Source organism: Nerophis ophidion, linkage group LG02, assembly GCF_033978795.1.
Source record: "Nerophis ophidion isolate RoL-2023_Sa linkage group LG02, RoL_Noph_v1.0, whole genome shotgun sequence".
NCBI classification, from domain to species: Eukaryota; Metazoa; Chordata; class Actinopteri; order Syngnathiformes; family Syngnathidae; genus Nerophis; species Nerophis ophidion.
In genome coordinates, this window is record NC_084612.1 from 59,971,911 (window position 1) to 59,981,989 (window position 10,079).

Below are 10,079 nucleotides of genomic sequence, written 5' to 3' on the forward strand. Positions count from 1 at the left end.
TGAGTTAAAATCCCGGCCGAGTCATACCAAAGACTATAAAAATGGGACCCATTACCTCCCTGCTTGGCACATTAAGGGTTGGAATTGGGGGTTAAACCACCATAAATGATTCCCGGGCGCGGCACCGCTGCTGCCCACTACTCCCCTCACCTCCCAGGGGGTGATCAAGGGTGATGGGTCATGTGCAGAAAATAATTTTGCCATATCTCATATGTGTGTGACAATCATTGGTAGTTTAACTTTAACTTTAAGCATTGCCAGAACACACACACACACCGATGCACGCACACACACACACACAAACACACACACATTGTTTAGGTGTTTACGTTTTATGTAATGTTCATTACTAGTACAGTAATAAACGTTGCATCGTCTTGCTCTGATTTGAATGATATTTAACATCAACAACATCATCGTCACCATGTTTTAATTTCTTTATTCAGGACAGTCCCATGTTCGTGAGCTAATTTCCGTTAACAAACCAGGTTATAGCACACCGTACCAATGTGGGTGGCACTGGGTGCCAGGTGCGGGAAGTGCCTTGCCCAAGGACACAAAAGGCTGTGACCAGAATGGACAACCGCTAAACTTTTGAGTTGGGACATTATCACTGGCCTTTTTTGGGACATTACAACGGTACACCACCACCACCACCACCACCACTACCACCACCACTACCACTACCACTACCACTACCATCATCATCACCTGCACGTTTAACCCTAAAACTTCTGACATTCATGACAGGCATGTTTTGTGGGACGACAAGGTCATCGCTGCCACCGTCGAAAGAGCTTTGATCGAAGGTATCACTCTCAGCCCAGCTGCTTCCTGTTTGAATAGAAAGTAGCATATCATATTACACACTGCATTTCCTGTACAATTCATGTCTTGCTTAGTGTTTGCTGACTTACCTACGAGCAGAAATACAAAAATCAAAGGTGCGATGATCATTGTTGTGTTGTCTTTCTGTCCGCTGATGTCGAAGATGAAGTCAGGTCGTTTCCTGTTAAAACAGTGAAAAGGTATAAAATACTATTATATCCTTTGAGTATATACTGGATATTCATCCTCCCTATCCATGTCCTTGTCAAATCTCAGACTTATGAAAAAAAATAAGTGGTTGCAGTTAACTTATAGCAAGCTCACTAACTCTTTTAAGTTTGTACTTTGCATTCTTCCCCAAAACACATTTATGCTTCTGGCTACTGCACAATTACATAAAAGTATTTATATGTAAAATAATGAATGAAATTGTTGTTTATTGCCGACGAGAGCTCAGAGTTATGATAACGAGATAGTTGCAGTTAGCTTGTATAGCTAACTCTCATCGTTGTTTGTAGTTCTTCCCCAAAATACATTTATTTTTTGGCTAATTAAAAATTCTTACGAAAGTAATTCTATGTAAACTAATGAATGTAATGAATTGTTATGAAAAATACATTGGTATTGTTAGCTTATAGAAAGCTTGCTAACTGTTATTGTAGTTTGCATTCTGCCCCAAAACACATTAATGTTTTGGCTAATGAACAAGTGAATGAAAGTGTTTCTTTGTAAACCAATGAATCTAATAAATACGTCATTGTTTATTGCTGCTAACAGCTCAGTTATGAAAATTACACAGTTGCAGTTAGCTAACTCTCATTGTAGTTTGCATTCTGCCCCATTTCTCTTTTGGCTAATGAACAATTAAATGTAAGTAGTTCTATGTAAACTAATGAATGTAGTGATTATATATTATTGTTTATTGCTGCCGAGAGCTCAGAGATATGAAAATTAGATGGTTGCAGTTGGCTTATAGCACACCAGCTAACGCTTAATGTTATTTGCATTCTGCCACACAACTATTTTATTTTTTAGCTCATAAACAATTAAATGAAAGTGTTTATATGTAAACTAATTAATGTAATAATTAGTTTATTGCTGGCAAGAGCTCAGTTATGAAGATTAGATAGTTGCGGTTAATTTATCGCGAGTTAGCTAACTCTCATTGTAGTTTGCATTCTGCCCCGAAAACACGTTTCTCTTTTGGGTAAGGAACGATTAAATGAAAGCATTTACATGTGAACTAATGAATGTAATAAATATATCATTGTTTATGGGTGCCAAGAGCTCAGAGTTATGAAAATTAGGTAGTTGCAATTGGCTTATAGCAGGCTAGCTAATGCTCATTGTAATTTGCATTCTACCCCAAAACACTTACATTTTTTTGGGTTAATGAACAATTAAATGAAAATATTTTTTATGAAAACCAATAAATGTAATGAATAAACTCTTGTTTATTCCTGGCGTGAGCTCACAGATTTGAAAAATAGATCGTTTTGGATAGCTTATTGTAAGCTAGCTAACTGTCATGCGAGTTTGTGTTTTTTTTTCATTTGTATCATTGATGTGCATTTTTGATCAGTAGACACTTAAACTTTAGCAACAAAACAAATATTTACACACCTATGCTTGAGAAGGAACAGGCCGAAGAAAATCTTATATTTCCTTCCCCCTTCAACATAGTAAGTAGGATAGCCCAGATTCACAAGCATACAAATAAATATATATATATATATATAATCCAGTCCAAATATTGCGTATTTGTAAGTATGTTCACAACTGTGACTTGTTTTGTGTGTTTGGTACATTAACTTTAACTTTCTTGCTTGGTTGGGTTTCAACAAGTCTAAGTTCAAGTCATAAAATAAACCTTCATGCTAAACAACTCTTCCTTCTCTTCTTAAATGTTTGACATGCTGCCAGTTGCTACGCGTCAACTATTTTAATAATGATACACTCGTCAGTGGTTAAATTAATGAGGTTTTGTCGCAACACCGCCAACATTTTTCAAGTAATTGTTTTTCTTCTGCTTTGAGCCATGTCTCGGATTCACCATTAAACACTGTTCATTAAATCTGCAGTGTCCTTCCGGTTTTTGATTGGCAGGGGGTGGTTCTTTGCAATCAACGTGACAGAAGGGAGCCACGTGTTGGTCTGCGGATGTTCTGGATTTTTCACCCATGACCCCCTTCTAAAGGCGTGTGCAAGCGTCCTAGATATCTAGCTCGACGTCAAATACTCGCTTTTGCCGTTGTTCTCCTTTTCCTCGCTCTTCGATCAAGCCCAATAAAGTCTATCGATGTTTTTGCCATGGCCCCCATTTCCTCGCCCATAAAGTTGATTGATTTCTCCTCTACGGTCTTCATCTTCTCAGATTCCAAATAAAGTCTGAACTTTCTGAATACGTTGTAAGGTTCCAAATAAGTACCAAGACTACATGTAGTGGTGCAGACCGCCATACTTAAAGGGTTACTGCACTTTTTATGGATCTCTGCCTATCATTCACAACTTTGCCTATCATTCACAATCCTTATGCAAGACATGAATTGATTAAACAAGTTGAAAAACTAATTCGGGTGTTACCATTTAGTGGTCAATTGTACGGAATATGTACTGAACGGTGGTAGGTAGGTAGGTAGGTCTTTATTGTCATTGCAACAAGTACAATGAAACTTTGTTTTCAGCACAAACCTGTCCAAGATTAGACAAACAAACAGTGTACAGTAGAGATGCGCAGTTTGCGGTCTCATCCGCGGAGTCCGCGGATAAACCGCGGGTCGGGCGGGTGACATGACGAAAAAAAAGATTTTAATTAGATCGGGCGGGTGGCGGTTGAATCATTCGGAAATATTTGATATACATGGTTCACGGATCGGAATCCTTAAGCATTCAAAGAGCCATTTAGGACCCGTGTGACAAAGCGAGGAAGACAATAGGAGAGGCAAACACTCTTTAAAAAGACTGCCGACAGTCACCCAGTTATTAAGAATTAGGGCGTGTTATGAAGCCATTGGATTTGTCCCTTTCTACAGCATGTACGATCTGCTTGTAAGTTCCAGCAACATGTTGTGTGTGGCTTCTGCAGACACAAACACACAACTACAAAGCATACTGGGTGACACATAGTACACTAATGGTTGTGATATAAACAATTTTAACACTCTTAGTAATATGCGCCACGCTGTGAAGCCACACCAAACAACAATGACAAACACATTTCGGGATAACATCCTCCCAGTAACACAACATAAACGCAACACAACAAATACCCAGAGTCCTTTGCATCCATGACGTTTCCTGACTATTTTATGCACCCCGCTAGCAGCAAACCCGCCACCCCCAATCCCTGCCCGTGCGTCGTAAGGTGGGCGGGGTTGGGGGTGCGGGGGTGTAAAATATATTCAGGAAGTGTCACGGATGCAAATGATTCTGGGTATTTGTTGTGTTGCGTTTATGTTGTGTTACTGTGAGGATGTTCTCCCGAAATGTGTTTGTCATTCTTGTTTAGTGTGGCTTCACAGCGTGGCGCATATTAGTAAGAGTGTTAAAATTGTTTATATCACAACCATCAGTGTACTCTGTATCACCCAGTATGCCTTTCAATATTGTACGTTTGATTGCTGAAGCTGTATACAACATGTTGCTGGACTATCAATCGGTATGCACATGTTGTTGTGGATGTCAAAGGCAATAGTTTTACACCACACCTTTATTGTTGTCATTACAATGAACACAATTGGATATTCGCGAAAACGTCAGCGGCTCCCATTGTCTTCTTTACTCTGTGAAACGGGTTTAAATAGCTCTTTGAGTGGTTAAGGTGGCTGACCTCTGATGTATTTCAACGGGCGGGTGGCGGGCGGTTGCGGCTCTGATAAAATGATGGATCGGGTGGACGGCGGCTGGATGACGACTTTGGTGATGCGGTTGCGGATGATATAATTGCCTATCCGCGCTGCTTTAGTGTACAGGGTTACAGAACAAGAACGCTGATGGGTCGCCATAAGGCGCCCTGTAAAAGATGGGAAAAAGGTAAACGCTGGGTAAGGAAGAGTTAAAAAAATACAATCCAGAATGGGCTCCTAAAGGGGGCCCAGTTCAGAGTGAGAAAAAACCTCCATAGCAAAGCACATATATATATTACAACATACATCTCGAGATATCTAGCAGCAGAGGGAAGGTAGTTCAAGGTCATGGTGGTAGGCCGCAGCTCTCAGGCGCTGACCATCCATTCTTCACCCCTACGGGATTAGCGCCGAGGGCGTCAGATTGGGGGACAGGAGGGTGTACTGAACTGTGCAATCTACTAATAAAAGTTTCAAACAATCAATCAAAAACAAGAACACATGTTTTTTTGTTTTTGTTTTCAATAATAGGCGCATTCATATAAACATGTAGTATTTACAAAATGTGTTCATTTTTTTAATCATTTTAACTTCATCACGACATTTGCATTTCCCTCTAACAACAACTCTGACTCATGCAGACTTCATGAAGGACAATAAATAATAAAACATCACTCACTGTACAATCTCTGCTCTCACTGGGATGCTGACTGATGGCCATTTTTTTTTTTTAAAGTTAAAGTACCAATGATTGTCACACACACACTAGGTGTGGCAAAATTATTCTCTGCATTTGACCCATCACCCTTGATCACCCCCTGGGAGGTGAGGGGAGCAGTGAGCAGCAGCAGTGGCTGCACCCGGGAATAATTTTTGGTGATTTAACCCCCAATTCCAACCCTTGATGCTGAGTGCCAAGCAGGCAGGTAATGGGTCCCGTTTTTGTATAGTCTTTGGTATGACTCGACCAGGGTTTGAACTCACAACCTACCGATCTCAGCGCGGACACTCTAATAGATGAAGAATACACATATTCCTTGCAAAGAGTTGAATAAAAAAAAACGAGACGGGAGCCTCTTTTCGTGTTCTCTCGGTCTACGTTGGATGTCAAAGTTGACCAACTTCTCGGTTTTAGGCCACGTCCTTCTACTATCCGTGTGAGAGGCATGATTTATAATTTAGAATTGACGTTCACAAATGCAGCTCCCCAGCTCAAGATGTCAATATAGCAGCATAAGCTACAGTAGCTACCTCACTGGGATCATTGCGCCGCTAAAAATAGGTCCCTAACGTTAGAGCTTATCACTAATACTTAGTTAATATTTGAGTGCCGAAATGTAAATGGAGTATTGTTGGCGGGTTTTGGATGTTTTTAGAGGGCTTTATGGCTTCATTCGCATTACCTCCATTTGTTTATAAACGGTTTAGATTGCATAAAAAAACAAAACACATGTGTGTTCTTGTCTTGTCAAATGGATTTTAAATGATAAGCACAATTCCCCAAAAAAATGCAGTGATTTTGCAGGTACGTTTCCTGCACAGACATGTGCTGTTTTGTGATGTTGTGGAACATGCAGCACAAAACTATTTTTCTGGGGTATTAGAAGCTCCTTCTGTGCCGTCTACAACAGAAGCTACTTTTTTTTTTAACACGCCCAAGGTGCACTCTGGGAGATGCGGGTGTTCTGTTGAATTTTGCTGCTTCCTCGAAAAAAATGCTACCAGTAGCGTAAAACGGTGATAAAAACAGAGATGTTAGCTAAGCTTGGAACTGGGGGTTAAATCACCAAAAATTATTCCTGGGCGCGGCCATCGCTGCTGCTCACTGCTCCCCTCACCTCCCAGGGGGTGATCAAGGGTGATGGGTCAAATGCAGAGAATAATTTTGCCACACCTAGTGTGTGTGTGACAATCATTGGTACTTTAACTTTAACTTTAACTTTAAACCATTGTTTGCATCAATGTGAACTTCCTCACGCTGTATTTTCTAGGGGTGTAACGGTACGTGTATTTGTATTGAACCGTTTCGGTACGGGGGTTTCGGTTCGGTTCGGAGGTGTACCGAATGAGTACACATGGTAGCAGCGACCGGGCTAGGACAACATGTAAAAGCCAGAGCTGGAAGACCCTCCGACCGAACGAGTTTCCACACGGACTTATTAAGCAGCGTACCGCACGTTGTGTAAACATTACACACCGAGGCACAAAACAAGGCATGCTATCAGCGACCAAGCTACGATAGACTGACCATACCTCCTCTTTTCACCGGACATGTCCTCTTTTGCCGAGCTGTCCAGGTGGAGTTTCTTAAATGCCTCAAATGTCCGGGGTTTTAAGTTAGGGTTGCGTGTATTTTAAATGTACGTTCAGGGTTAAAAAGGGTTTAAAAACAAAACAATTTGTGCAAGCAGCAGCATTCGTGAGGGAGGGGCAGAGACAGAGAGAGCGAGAGAGTTATGATAAACGCGCATGTGTCGCCAGGCTCTGCTTTTTATCCATAGATTTATCAGATTAAATTTTTCATTATCTATTGCAGGGGTGTCAAAAGTAGTTCCGCGGAGGCCATTTGCGGCCCACAGCTATTGTTTTAAAGGCCAACGGCATATTCAAAAAATACTATTAAAATAAACAAAAACATAAACAAAAGTGAAATTAAAAAAAGTTTAAAGGCTAAATGTAATTTAGAAAAAGTTGCAACGTTGACTAGTGACACAAAGCTGTTTTTTTTCTTTCAAACTGTCATTGCTCAAAACATAATATTGAATCAAAATCTATGTTATTTTGAATTATTGACCTATCCAAGTTTACCATTACTTCACATCAAATATTCCACCAAGAAAAATATTTTGGGTGGAAGATTTTGCAAATTTGGTAAATAAATAACCAAAAAATGTACATTTTATTGTTTTCTTACTGTACCGAAAGTGAACCGAACCGTGACCTCTGAACTGAGGTACGTACCGAACCGACATTTTTGTGTACCGTTACACCTCTAGTAATTTCTTTATATGCTCGCTGCTCAGAAGATACAATGAAATAACTTTTTCATACTGGAGATATATTTTGATAAGTTTGGGGTTTTTGCCAGCTCCAAATCCATGTTAAGTCAAGAAATGGAAATGCTGGAGTGGCTGAATAAAGTTAGGCGCCTTTCACATTTGAACCGATTGGAATTGACGCTGGTACGCAGCGATTCTAATTTTCTGTACTTTAGTGTGTACAGAAATGTTAACTGCTTAATAATAAACCCTCCGATTTTTTTTTTTTACTTATTTCACATTTAACTCTGAACTGTGCTGTCCAGTTGTTATCTTTCGATTCGATTAAATGGAATCTGATTCAACAGTCATCCTCGCAGACAAATCTTTGTACATTGAACCCCCTAACTTGAGTACTCGAGACCCTAACTAAAACCTAATAAATGAGATTTGATGAACACAAGCTGTAGTCAAAGACAGTGCTGGTTGCCAATCATATACAGTAGATAAGACCCAATTATTTTAGTCAAAGTAGTGATGGACAGGTCTGATCGACTATTTACTAACTATTGTTCGAAGTACTTCCAAGTTTGACTTCCCTTCCTTCTTCATTCCTCTGTCTCAATGACAAGACAATACATATCAAACAATCCTGACGTTGAAGCAAAGTACTCACCGTACTGAACCAAGTCTGGATCCTGATGGCAGGTCGCCTTTTTTTCAGTGTTTTGTGGAAAGTTAACGTGCCGCTTTAATAAATAGCATCCCGCCCGCCAAGACTTCCCCACCCTCTCTAGGGTGAGGCCCCAATTATTATTCAATTACTATTTCCTTTTTTTTTTTTTTTTTTTTTTTTTTTACTTTAAAAGCTGTGTTCAGTGCTTCTTGTTAGTTATGGTGAATGCTGTCAAGCCACATTTCCAACATTTTGTTTTTTGTTTCATGACTAATTGCCTCCATTACAAGGGCGTTCACATTTTATTCACTTAGTAGTTTTAACAGCTTCAATTTATCTTCTTGATCATGACATGTTTTGTTTCTAATATTCAGACAAATAAATGGTACTTCCACCCTTTTGTACAAAGATAATACACACAGATAGACACATACATAAGTACATACAAATAAAATATGTGCATACGCACCTAAATACATACATACATATAAACATACTGTCAGGTTCAAACACTGATTTGTGCAGCCCTTTGAGACACTGGTGATTTAGGGCTATATAAATAAACATTGATTGATTGATTAATTGATTGATATTAATCAGACAAGAAGCAAGGAATCATGCAGAGACAGAGTTCAATTTAGCTCATGAGGAGACACGTGTTTTGGCTGTACTCAAGTTCCTGATCCAAACTACGTTCTAAAAAACAAGCTCGCGCGCCTCCTCTATTTATTAGGGAAAGCCCTGTTACATTACTGAAGCTGTCGCTGAGGGAAAGGGGCAATCTCGACAACCCCAGTTAGACACAATATGTGATAATAGAATAAATAAAAAGTAGGTGACGCAGGTCATATCGCCTTGTATCTGCTCTGTCTGCGTCACGGTGGTGTTCGGCCTTGTCTCTGCTCTGTCTGTGTCATGGCGGTGTTCGGCCTTGGCCATCAGCAGGACGAATCTGGACACAACACTTATAAAGACAACTGGCAATCTTTTGGATTACCAGCTTGCATAGATACAAAAGTACAACTTCAGCACAATTGAAGTGAATTATATTTATATAGCGCTTTTTTTGTAGTGACTCAAAGCGCTTTACATAGTGAAACCCAATATCTAATTTTTTTTTACATTAAAACCAGTGTGGGTGGCACTGGGAGCTGGTGGGTAAAGTGTCTTGCCCAAGGACACAACGGCAGTAACTAGGATGGCGGAAGCGGGGATCGAACCTGCAACCCTCAAGTTGCTGGCACGGCCGCTCTACCAACCGAGCTATACCGCCCCAATTGACAATAATTTATATCAACGGCCCTTAAGCATAAAGTTATGATGATAATATATACATAATTATTGTAACATTTCCCTCATGTTTATCACATAACTTCCCCAGAATCTTCTTATCCCCAATAACTTCTTGCTTTTTTCAGTTAATAGTTCATTTCTTTAGCGCTAAGTTGTGTTCAACATCATCATATTTTTCTATTTTTTCTATTTATATAGTCACTAGGGTCTGGAAACAGATCAGGAACACAGTCCAGGTAGGTATCCTCGTCATCAGATTCATCTTTCTTGTCGTCCGGCAGAAGGTGCATCTGAAGAGTTTTATCATCTGCTGGGCTAATCGCTATCAGATGGTTAAGCAGAGAACGCTGACACAGAATACAACAACATCCACACAACGTCAGTATTGCTGAAAACACAACCATAGACTTGTATTTGTCGAACACATCCAACCATCCATCCCAAATAGATGAGTGCTCT

At 39.9% G+C, this 10,079-nt stretch overlaps 1 long non-coding RNA gene across 1 annotated transcript; it reads right to left on the bottom strand.

Moving 5' to 3' along the window:
- Positions 1-422: 422 nt before the first annotated feature.
- LOC133535073 (uncharacterized) lies at positions 423-8,437 on the bottom strand. Its single transcript, XR_009802137.1, has 3 exons — positions 8,328-8,437; positions 918-1,009; positions 423-834 (listed from the first exon to the last, which is right to left on the bottom strand). It is a non-coding gene; the product is annotated as an uncharacterized LOC133535073 (long non-coding RNA).
- Positions 8,438-10,079: the final 1,642 nt, after the last annotated feature.